The 12,126-nt window shown below is 43.3% G+C and overlaps 1 non-coding gene across 1 annotated transcript; it reads left to right on the top strand.

The window, feature by feature from the left end:
* Positions 1–6,530: 6,530 nt before the first annotated feature.
* Positions 6,531–6,602, top strand: trnah-gug (transfer RNA histidin (anticodon GUG)). The gene has a single exon. It is a non-coding gene; the product is annotated as a tRNA-His (tRNA).
* The last annotated feature ends 5,524 nt before the right edge of the window (positions 6,603–12,126 follow it).

Below are 12,126 nucleotides of genomic sequence, written 5' to 3'. Positions count from 1 at the left end.
CCTGGAATTGAAGAGTCTCGTGATGACCTGAAACAGTTGTGTAGAAAATCCCATCTTATTCACTCATGGAGTTCGGGCAGCAACGTGCCATAGTCATCTGCTCTGTCCCACAGGAGACTCCAGATAGATAATATCGTGGTTGACTCTTAAATGTCCTCTGGGAAATAACTGACGTACTAGGCATGAATAAATTTATTTTAAAAATCCCACTTTCCCATTCATGTTTGGAATCAATTGTCAATTAAATGTTGCAAACGTACCCTCATCCATCACTTCCTCAGCAAGTTAATTGCACACGTAAAACGCCTTCCGAAAAAAATGCCTCATATGCCTTTTTTTTAAAAAAAGAATCTCTCTTTTCATCTTAAACATATGCCCTTTCGCCTTGAAATCCCCCTCCTGGGAAAAGGCCGCTATCATTAAAGCTAAACTTGCCTCTCAATAATTCATAAACTTCCATCAGATCGCCGCTCAAACCCCTAATCTCGAGTGAAAACAGTCTCAACTAAGAGAAAATGAGAACTGCAGATGAGAGATCAGAGTCGAGAGTGTTGTGCTGGGAAAGCACAACAGGTCAGGCAGCATCTTAGGAGCAGGAGAATCGACGTTTCGGGGAAGAGCCTGATGAACGACACTTGCGCAAAAGAATTATTCTGCTGCTCCTCGTATTCTGCCTTACCTGATGTGGTTTTCCAGCACCCCGATCTCGAATCTGAAAATAGTCTCAGCCTATCCAGCCTTTCATTAGAACTCAAACCTTCCACAGGCAACAAGCGTGTATACCTTTTCTGAACCTACTCCAGCTGAATAATATCATTCCAACAACTGGGCGACCAGAACTGGACAGAATATTCCAGAAGAGGCCTCATCAATGTCCTGCAAAGCTTCAACATAACGTCCCGACTCCTATACACAAAGGACTGAGCAATGAAGGGAAGTTTGTTAAATGCCTTTAAACCAACTTGTCTGTAGGTAATGCAAATGACAAGAGATTATGTACCTGCATCCCGAGTTTCCGTGTTCTCCAACATACGCATAGCCATACTCCTTTTGCTGTACCAAAATGCAATACCTTCCATTTATCCAGATTGAACTCCATGTTACATTTTTCAGTCCAACGACTCATTGGATGAAGATCCTTTTGAAACTTAGATAATCATCCTCACTGTCTACAATTCTGACGTCGCCTGCAAACCTACAAAGCACGCCTGCAGTGAGTTCCACTGTTTTCTCATATAGATCAATGATTCATATTTACTTGTAGTGGCCGTGATTTAGCAGTGTGCAGGTCATACAACAGTTGGTCATGCAATTAACCATGAGAAAGAAAGCCGCAGACTACAGGGAGATATTAAACAACTGGAAATAAAAATGGTGAAAGCAATTCATTCCAGGGAACTGGGTGATAGTGAAGCAAAATGAAACTTCAAACTAGCTGCCCACGCTCCAGTTGTGGCACTCAGCTGTCTCAGCAAGATGCACTGTAGATTTCTGTTATTATAAACGGGAACAAATTTTCTCTTCTGCCCTGCCTTTGACCAGGAGCACTCCCAACCTCGGAATTGCTTGCGCCTCTAAACCATCATAGAAATACCGTGCATTCACCAGTTGTGTCACTGGAGCCATCGAGTATCTGTGCGACCTCATTCCCATCCCGATTTCAAGTTGGTTCTTCGCGACTGCGTCACTCAGTTCCTCTGATTCTGGGGCTAGGAACTGGGACTATGTGGCAGCAGTGGTTACTGCCTTGTGTGGGGAAACTCGGGAAGGAGCCAATGTTAAACTGCATTACCATTGAAGTATACATTTCAACAAAAGCTTGGTAAAAACAATGACTGCAGATGCTGGAAACCAGATTCTGGATTATTGGTGCTGGAAGAGCACAGCAGTTCAGGCAGCATCCGAGGAGCAGTAAAATCGACGTTTCGGGCAAAGGCTCTTCATCAGGAATACAGGCAGAGAGCCTGAAGGGTGGAGAGATAAGTCAGAGGAGTGGGGGGCTGGGGAGAAAGTAGCATAGAGTACAATAGTTGAGTGGGGGAGGGAATGAAGGTGATAGATCGGGGGGGGGGGGGGGAGGGCGGAGTGGATAGATGGAAAAGAAGATAAGCAGGTAGGACAAGTCAGGACACGTCATGGGGACAGTGTTGAGTTGTAAGTTTAGAACTAGGCTGAGGTGGGGGAAGGGGAAATGAGGAAACTGTTGAAGTCCACATTGATGCCCTGAGGTTGAAGTGTTCCGAGGTGGAAGATGAGGCGTTCTTCCTCCAGGCGTCGAGTGGTGAGGGAGCGGCGATGAACGAGACCCAGGACCTCCATGTCCTCGGCAGAGTGGGAGGGAGAGTTGAAATTTTGGGCCACAGTGCAGTGTGGTTGATTGGTGCGGTTGTCCCAGAGATGTTCCCTAAAGCGCTCTGCGAGGAGGCATCCAGTCTCCCCAATGTACAGGAGACCGCACCGGGAGCAACAGATACAATAAATGATATTATTGAATGTGCAGGTAAGAAAAGCTGCACTGTCCACAGAGTCTTTGATGTTTTGGAGAAATCTATTTATCTCAGCCTTCAGCACATTAACGACGGAATCACCACGGCCTCTGTGGGCACCGATGTTAATCGGTCAGCCCATTCTGAGTTCCCACAGATCTGCCACTGTTCACTCAGCACTCATATTGTGCATTTGGTGCTCTGCCTAACATTTCTTATGATACTGTACTTATGGTGCACGCTAAGAGCGTTTATCTGTGGGCTGCCGTGATCGTATAGTGGTTAGTACTCTGCGTTGTGGCCACAGCAACCTCGGCTCGAATCTGAATCACGGCCGTAATCGCTCGATTTGTCCCAGTCTTTTGTGAAACACAAAGGAATCAGTTATTTTAACGTTTTGATTTTCTCCAAGGTGATTTTATTTTCCTTCAAGCTCTGCTCGCTCACATCTCTGTGGTTTCATATGTCAGAATTCAAATCCACCCGTTCTCAGAGATTTCTTCCCTCTTACGATCACTAACAGAACTTTCCATCCCATACCCCCATTTCATTAATTTGGGGATGCCGGTGTTGGACTATGGAGTACAAAGTTAAAAATCACCCGACACCAAGTTATGATCTTACAGGTTTAATTGAAGCACTAGCTTTCGGAGCGCTGCTCTTTCATCATGTGTTTGTGGAGTCATTTCCTATTTCACTAAGGCATTGCAGAATCTATTACAGACTCTCACGTTGATACCAATCAGTCCGTGTGGCTGCGGTCACTGTTGCTGGGTGAAAGTACCACAAACCCACCACCGGAACCTATTGGTTTGATCCATTTGGTTACCACTGTTGTGAGTTCAATACTCATGTAGCAGTTTTTACCGACATGGACCAGATATTATTGGGGGGGGTGGTCAAGCTCAGGAAAATGGCACAGAACAGTATCGGAGAAAAGCGACTTCATTGGATATGTTCAGTTTCACTGCTTTTCTGCAATGGCCGAGCGCTATTACCACTGAACACTGGACTGTTTATTCAGACACCATGGACTCGGGTTTGACTCAGACCATGCTAGGTGGTAGAATTAGGATTCAATAAATATCTGGAATTACGGATCTAAAAACTCCTATATATCCATGTTCAATTGTTGAAAAAAAATCTGACGTCATTTAAGGAATGAAACTGCCATTCCTACCTGCTCGGGCCTCCATGTGACTCCAGACTCACTACAATATGGTTGAGTCTCAACAACCCGCTGTGCAATTAGGGATGGCAATAAATACTGCCGAACCAGCGACGCCCTCATACTGAAACGGAATAGAAAAAAAGTTCATTCGGCTCTATCTAGATTACTTTGCGCAGTTCTGCAATTCAGAGTACTGCATGGATGTAATCGCACTGGGAACGTTGCAAACGATTCACTGGGATATTGTCTGGGTTTGAGTTTCAGTTGTGAGGAGTTCACTGGGGTTGTTTGTCGCCGAGCAGAGGAGATTGGAGAAGACATGACTGAGATGTACAAAATAATGAGGGATATGGATAGGATAGACTGAAAGAAGCGTTTGTTATTGGTGAAGAGTTCGAACACTGGGGCCAAGAGACTTCGGAAAAAGGCAGAAAGTTTTGAGTAGATTTGCGGAAAGGGTCAGAGAGGCGGAAATCGTTCTAACCTTTAAAAAAAATTGAGATGTGAATTTGTGATGCCAAAATAAATAAGACTATGGGCTAAACGGTGGAAATCTTGATTCAGGTCGTAAAGCAGTTGTGTTGGACAAGTGTGGCCACAACAGGCTGAAGGGCCACCTTCGATGTCGTTGTCCTCCACAGTATCGTGGTTAGTTTCCCCGCCTGTCACTGGGCTCAACTCTCCGCTGGGGGCATCATAAAGGTTTTAAACATGTCGCTTTGTTCGCAACTGAAAGTTATTAATGCTTGGCCTTCCATTCTCGATTGGATATGTCACAGGAAGGACAGTGCTGTCTGAATCAGCGTGGAGACGGACTGCAGCTCCTGGAGAGAGAGAGTGTCAGTGACAGTGCAAACACGTAACTTCAGCAAACTGCACATTGTGTTTGCGTTGCAATGAAATCCATTTTATACAGTTGTTCCTGACTCATGTGTTTATTTAAAGCAGGAATCCGAGGAAGAAAACAAAGTAAACCCATTCAGATCTGAGTGCAGAAACATTTCCAGCAGCAGTAATGAGGTTGTACTGCGTAGAACCGCGTTTGGATGCATTGCATTCGGTTTGGTGGGCGCAGCAGGCTTTCACAAGTATGATTTACCAGTGTGTAAAGACATTACAAATGATACAGATAGTGTTCAATGTGATGGTACACTACATTGGTTCGCACTGCTCTTATGTCTGTAGATTAGGTGGATTGGCCATGTTAAATTGCGCTGATTTGTCCGGGGAGTGACTTCAGTAAGTTAAGTGAATTAGCCATGGGGAACGCAGTGATAGGGTCAGCAGTCACACGATGCCAGGTTTTATTCCAGCAGGTTTATTTGAAATCACAAGCCAGAGGCCTGCGGGGATAAAAACGGGAGCTAGATCTGGTTGAGATGCTGTTCAGAGTGACCCTACAGAATCTATTGGCTGAATTGTACTTTCTGCATTGTAGGGAATCTGTGATTCTATTAGAGGACACTGCCAGCGTTGACTGGGCTGCTAAAACATTGGAGATGATGCTGACGGCGTTTAGTGGGGATGGAATTTTATTTATTTGTGTTTTGGAAAATTTGAAACGAAACCAAGGAAAACCGAATGGAAGTTTTCCGGAGTATTTGAGGTTTGGAGAGAGTAAATATGTGGTAAATTCACTCTTTCAAGTTCATAAATTTCTGAAAGTCAAGATTTCAAAACCATTGATGTAGGACAAAGAAATAATGGGAGCATCAATGTCCTGAAAATTTTAAACTTAACGTCCCAACTAGTGTAAACTAAAGACTAAGTCATGAAGGGAAGTAAGTTAAATGCCTTTGAACCATCCTGTCTGTATGTGATGCAAACTACAAGAAATTATGTACCTGCATCCCTAGCTTCCATGTGCTCCAACACGACGTAAAGCCCTGCTCCTTTTGCTGTACCAAAATGGAATACCTTCCACTTATCCAGATTGAACTCCATGTTACATTTTTCAGTCCAACGACTCATTGGATTAAGATCCTTTTGAATCTTAGATAATCTTCTTCATTGTCTACAATACTGATGTCGCCTGCAAACCTACGAGGCACGCCTGCTGTGAGTTCCACTGCTTTCTCATATAGATCAATGATTCATATTTACATGGAGTGGCCGTGATTTAGCAGTGTGCAGATCATACAACAGTTAATCATGCAGTTAACCATGAGGAAGAAAGCCGCAGACTACAGGGTGAAAGCAATTCATTCCAGGGAAGTAGGTGAAAGTGAAGTAAAATCAAACTTCAAACCAGCCACCCTTGCTCCAGTTGTGGCACTCAGCTGTCTCAGCAAGATGCACTGTAGATTGCTGTTATTATAAACGGGAACAAATTTCCCCTTCTGCCCTGCCTTTGAACAGGAGCACACCGAACCTCGGAATTGCTTGCGCCTCGAAACCGTCATATAAATACCGTGCATTCTCCGGTTGTGTCACTGGAGCCATCGAGTATCTCTGTGACCTCATTCCCATCCCGATTTCAAGTTGGATCTTCGCGATTGTGCCACTCAGTTCCTCTGATTCAGGGGCTGGGAATTGGGACTCTGTGGCAGCAGTGGTCACTGCCTTCTGTTGGGAGCTGGTGAAGGAGCCGATGTTAAACTGCATTGCCAGTGCAGCATTCATTTCAACAAAAGCTACACTGTCTCCGGAGTCTTTAATGTTTTAGAGAAATCTATTTATCTCAGCCTTGAGCATATTAATGATGGAATCACCACAGCCACTTGGGGCACTGAAGTTAAACGGTCAGCCAATTCTGAGTTCACACATGTCTGGCACTGTTCGATAAGCACTGATATTGTGAATTTGGTGCTCTGCCTAATATTTCTTATGATACTGTACTTAATGTTGTGACCTTGTGTGCTTCTGTGTGGGGTGCCGTGATCGTATAGTGGTCAGTACTCTGCGTTGTGGCCGCAGTGACCTCGGTTCGAATCCGAGTCACGGCAGTGATCGCTCTATTTGTCCCAGTCTTTCGTGAAACACAAAGGAATCAGTTATTTGCACATGGTAATTTTCTCCAAAGTGATGACTTTTTCGTTCAAGCTTCTGCTCGCTCACATCTCTGTGTTTCAGAATTCTAATCCACCCGTTCTCAGAGATTTCTTTCCTCTTGCAATCACTAACCGAACTTTCCATCCCATACCCCATTTCATTAATTTGGGGATGCCGGTGTTGGACTATGGAGTACAAAGTTAAAAATCACCCAACAACAGGTTATGATCTGACATGTTTAATTGAAGCACTAGCTTTCGGAGCGCTGCTCTTTCATCATGTGTTTGTTGAGTCATTTCCTATTTCATTAAGGCACTGCAGAATCTAACACTGACTCTCACGTTGATACCGATCAGTCTGTGTGGCTGCGGTCACTGTTGCTGGGTGAACGTGCCCCAACCCCACCACCGGGACCTACAGACCATTTGATCCATTTGGTTACCACTATTGTGAGATCAATACTCATGTAGCAGCTATTACCGACATGGACCAGACATTATTGTGGGTGGTGTGGGGTGGGGCAGTCAAGCTCAGGAAAATGGCACAGGACAGTATCGGGGAAAAGCGACTTCACTGGAAAAGATCAGTATCTCCGCTTTTCTGCAATGGCCAAGCGCTATTACCAGAGACCACTGGACAGTTTATTCAGAAACCACGGACTCGGGTTTGACTCCGACTATGCTAGGTGGTAGAATTTGGATTCAATAAATATCTGGAAATACGAATCTAATAGCTCCTGTTAATCTATAACCAATTGTTGAAAAAAACAAATCCATCTGACGTCATTTAAGAAATGTAACTGCCATTCTTACCTGGTCGGGCCTCCATGTGACTCCAGACTCACTACAATATGGTTGAATCTCAACTACCCGCTTTGCAATTCGGGACAGCAATAAATACTGCCGAGCCAGCGACACCCTTATCCTGTAACAGAATCGTAAAAATAAGTTCATTCGGCTCCAACTAGATTACTGTGTGCAGTCTTGCAACTCACAGAAGAGCATGGATGTTATCGCACTGGGAATATTGCAGGAGTGATTTACTGCGATATTGTCTGGGCTGAAGAGTTTCAGTTATGAGGAGAGATTGGACAAACTGGGGTTGTTTGTCGCCGAGCAGAGGAGATTGGAGAAGACATGACTGAGATGTACATAATAATAAGGGACATGCATAGGATAGACTGAAAGAAGCGTTCGAACATGGAGGGATCGAACACTGGGGCCAAGAGATTTCGGGAAAAGGCAGAAAAGTTTGAGTGGATTTGTGGAAATGGTCAGAGAGGAGGAAATCCTTCAAACCTGAAAAAAAAAGAGATGTGAATTTGTGATGGCAAAACATGTAAGACTATGTGCGAAATCGTGGAAAACTTGATTCAGGTCGTTAAGCAGTTGTGTTGGACAAGTGCGGCCACAACAGGCTGAAGGGTCTCCTTCGATGTTGTTGTCCTCCATAGTCTCGTGGTTACTGTCCCCGCCTGTCACTGGGCTCAATTCTCCGCTGGGAGCATCGGAAATGTGTTAAACCTATCGCTCTGTTCCCCACTGAAGGTTATTAATGCCTGGCCTTCCATTCTCGATTGGATATGTCACAGGAAGGACAGTGCTGTCTGAATCAGCTGGGGAAGGACTGCAGCTCCTGGGGAGAGAGAGTGTCAGTGAATGTGCAAACACGTAACTTCAGCAAACTGCACATTGTGTTTATGAAAACCATTATATAGAGTTGTTCCTGACTGATTAGTTTATTTAAAGCAGGAATCTGAGGAAGAAAACAGAGTAAACCCATTCAGATCTGAGTGCAGAACCATTTCCAGCAGCACTAATGAGAATGTACAGCGGAGAACCGCGTTTGGATGCATTGAATTCGGGTTGGTGGGCGCAACTTGCTTTCACTAGGTGGGATTACCAGTGTGTACAGCCATTACACATGATTCAAATAGTGTTCAATGTGATGGTACATTTGCTCAGTGGTTCTCACTGCTGTTAATTCTGTAGGTTAGGTGGATTGGCCATGTTAAATTGAGCTGATGTGTCCAGGGAGCGAATTCAGTTAGTTAAGTGAATTAGCCATGGGTAACGCAGTGATAAGGTCAGCAGTCACACGTTGCCAGATTTTATTCCAACAGGTTTATTTGTAATCACAAGCCAGAGGCCTGCGGGGATAGAGAAGGGAGCTCGGTCTGGTTGAGATGCTGTTCAGAGTGTCCCTACAGACTCGATTGACTGAACTGTACTTTCTGCATAGTAGGGAATCTGTGATTCTATCAGAGATGACACTGTCAACGTTTACTGGGCTGCTCAGGCATTAGAGACGATGCTGATGGCGTTTAGTGGGGATGGAATTTTAATTATTTGTGTTTTGGAAAATTTGACACTGAACCAAGTAAAACTGAAAGGAAGTTTTCCAGAGTATTTGAGGTTTAAAGAGAGTAAATAGGTGGTAAATTCACTCTTTCAAGTTGGTATATTTCTGAACGTTAGGTTTTCAAACCCATCGATGTAGGACACAGAAATGATGGGAGCATCATTTCTGTCACTCAGAGAATCCACTTGCAAAATATTTGGAAAGGCACATTTAGAGACACACAAACAGTGAGTTTCACCAGGAGAGAGACAGCCTGTCTCAGATAAAAGTGTAAAAGTGGGGTGTGGGGGTAGAAGGTTCAAGGAAACAATGTCTAATTTGGACGACTTTAGATGTAAAGAAATATTGGAAACGTATGCAGCTGAATAAGATTCAGCAAAAAAAAGCTCAGAGTTTTGAAAGATTTATATTAATATTCCACATGAAGCATTATAAATGGAACAGAGCAGATTTTGTATATATTCAAGGAAAGCTATTCCATAATGAATAGGAAGTGATCCATCTCTTAGAGATCGATTTTCTGCTTTTATCCAAAAGGTTAAAGATGGGAGGACAATCGCCATGATGTTGGGTTCATTTGAAACCCAATGAAATCTACCAAAGTAACTGAGCATCAAAACTGGCATCTTGTTTTGTTGTTTAACCTTCTGTTTTTCTCATCAGTATTTTCTTTAAGCTGAAATAAATTCGGAGCAAAATTGAATGCAACATTAAACGTTCCAATAATATAAATCAAATTCACTTCCGATCATTGGGATGAACAGAGTGAAGTTGCAGCAAAATTAATAAAATGAAACCAACAACACTGCATTTCCGGGAATTTTACCCACTTCAGGTTCAGCCATATGAGAAAGCCCATCGAGCTAAACCATCACCTTCACTTCTCTCTCTGCATATACTTCTTCACGTGAGAGAGAAACTGTCTGAAGAAATTATGCGTCAAGCCTAAATGTGCGTGTGAATGTGACGGGAATTTCATGTTTGCTGGTTCATTCTGAGACAGTTCCGACTCCGGAATAAATCAAGGACAAGGTATTCCTTCCAAGGACGAGGTCAATTCCTTGGATTTTGCTGGTATTAATATTCTGCTGAAAACAGAAACATAATGGTATGGATTCGATTCCGCTCAGGGAATTTCTTATCCCCTCGGTGCACCATATGTAATCTTGATGTGGTCACATGTGAGCCCCTTTGCCATGGGCTGAAGTGGCCCAGAGGTAAAGGCGGTGGGTTGCTCTTCCATTGTGCATGTGTGGATGTGAATCCTACTCTCGCTGTTACTTCTATCAAACGCAGCTGTTGTTTTCCTTTGTGCCTCGCATCTTCAGTATACACTGAATGGAGAATCTTGCTCTTGCCCTTCATTGCACCGGAGATTTGTGATAAATCAATACCTCATCAAAGTTGAAATTAAGCAATTTGTTTCTGTTATAAGTTAAATTGGGATAATGAAAAAGAGTGCAACGTTTCTTTCCTCCTTTCATTCCATCTTGACTGTCTATGAATTTACATCGAATGAAAGGAGAACAAATAAGGAGAGATCAGGTGCAATAGTTTATCCAGTGGGATTGTGAATTTTAATGTAACACTCCACACAAAGTTCTGATCAGTATTTTAAACAGTCAATTGAATTGGAAATGCAGAAAACTTTTCTAATGAAACAAATCATTCCTTCTTTCACAACTCTTTGCTGTGTGAATCATATCGCAATCCATCATCCAGTCTGATCACAAAGTTGGCAACAAGATAAGATCTACGAATTTTCTTTAGCAATGACAGCGTCTGCACATACCCATCTGTGGTGTGCACATTTCTTGTTCATCAGTTTATGAGACTAGTTCCTGATCTGTCTGATCAGTTTGATAAACCTTTTGTATCACTTCATCCCATCCCTCAGAATTCTAAACTTATCAATAAAATAAGGCGTTCCATCAAATGATATAGGATTGGAAGTCGGCCATTTAGCCCATCGAGTCTTCTCCACCATTCAACGAACTCATGGCTGATCTGATAATCTTCACCTCCATTCTTCTGCCTCACCTCGATAATGCTTCATCCACTTTCTGGTTAAATATCTGTCTAGCACAGTTTGAAACTACACAACAAATCAGCCCCAACAACAGTTTCAGGAAAGAGTTCCACACAATCACTGGGCCCCGAGCAAAGAAATTCCTCCTCATTTCTGAATTAAATAGGCAGTATCTAATTCTGAGTTCATGTCCTCTGGTGCTGTACTCATACCAGAGGGAAAACCCTCTGCCCGTATCTGCCCTGTCAAGATCCCACGAATATCGAAAGTTTATAATTATTATTATGTGATTATAGAGCTCCATCTGATACAGGGTTGGCACCATGTTTGTCAATCTCTGCTGTCCCTTATACCGTCCTTACATATTATTAAGGCAGGTGGAGACCTTTTTTTTGTGAGGCAACGATTGAAATTTCAAGCACAGCCGAGAATTGGAAAAAGAAATCAGCGACCGATTGGAATCAGATTGGTCCACATAAGAACGAACTAGAGTAATTATCAATCTGACAAATGAGAACCGAATCATATTCCATTGACATTGGCTTTACTGTAACCTAGTCCCCCTGTGTCATCGTTTACGGAGCTAGAGTTTGGGAAAAACGGATTGAGAACGGCTTTGTAAACACTTTCACAACATAAACATGTCCGTTGGTAGAGAGTTTCGGATTGTAAAGACAACTCATTGCTCCGTGAATCCTACATCGTTTCCAAGGTACAAATGAGATGTGGAACAGAACTCTCTCCATTTGTCGAGATGGGTGTGACTTCAAAAACATTTAAGGAACTGGGCACCATCCACGACAATGCAGTCACTTGATTGTCCCCGATTTAATAACTGAATATTTATTCCTTTCACCGTTAAGGCACAGTTACAGCAGAGTGCACCAACTACACGATGCACTGGAGTAAGTCATCCGAGAATTTTTGACTGAACATTCAAAGCTGAACAGCTGTACTAACTAACAGAACAAGGTTGGAACATTCAACGAAACACCACCATTTGCAAGTTCCCCTCCAAGGCCAATAGCAGCCTGACTTTGAAAGGAATCAATGATAACTCATTGAGTGGTGAATCAGTCTTGATGGGC

Source organism: Chiloscyllium punctatum, chromosome 31 (assembly GCF_047496795.1).
Source record: "Chiloscyllium punctatum isolate Juve2018m chromosome 31, sChiPun1.3, whole genome shotgun sequence".
Classification (NCBI taxonomy): domain Eukaryota; kingdom Metazoa; phylum Chordata; class Chondrichthyes; order Orectolobiformes; family Hemiscylliidae; genus Chiloscyllium; species Chiloscyllium punctatum.
Note: the sequence above shows the minus strand (reverse complement) of the source record. Positions and strands in the feature narration are given on the sequence as shown.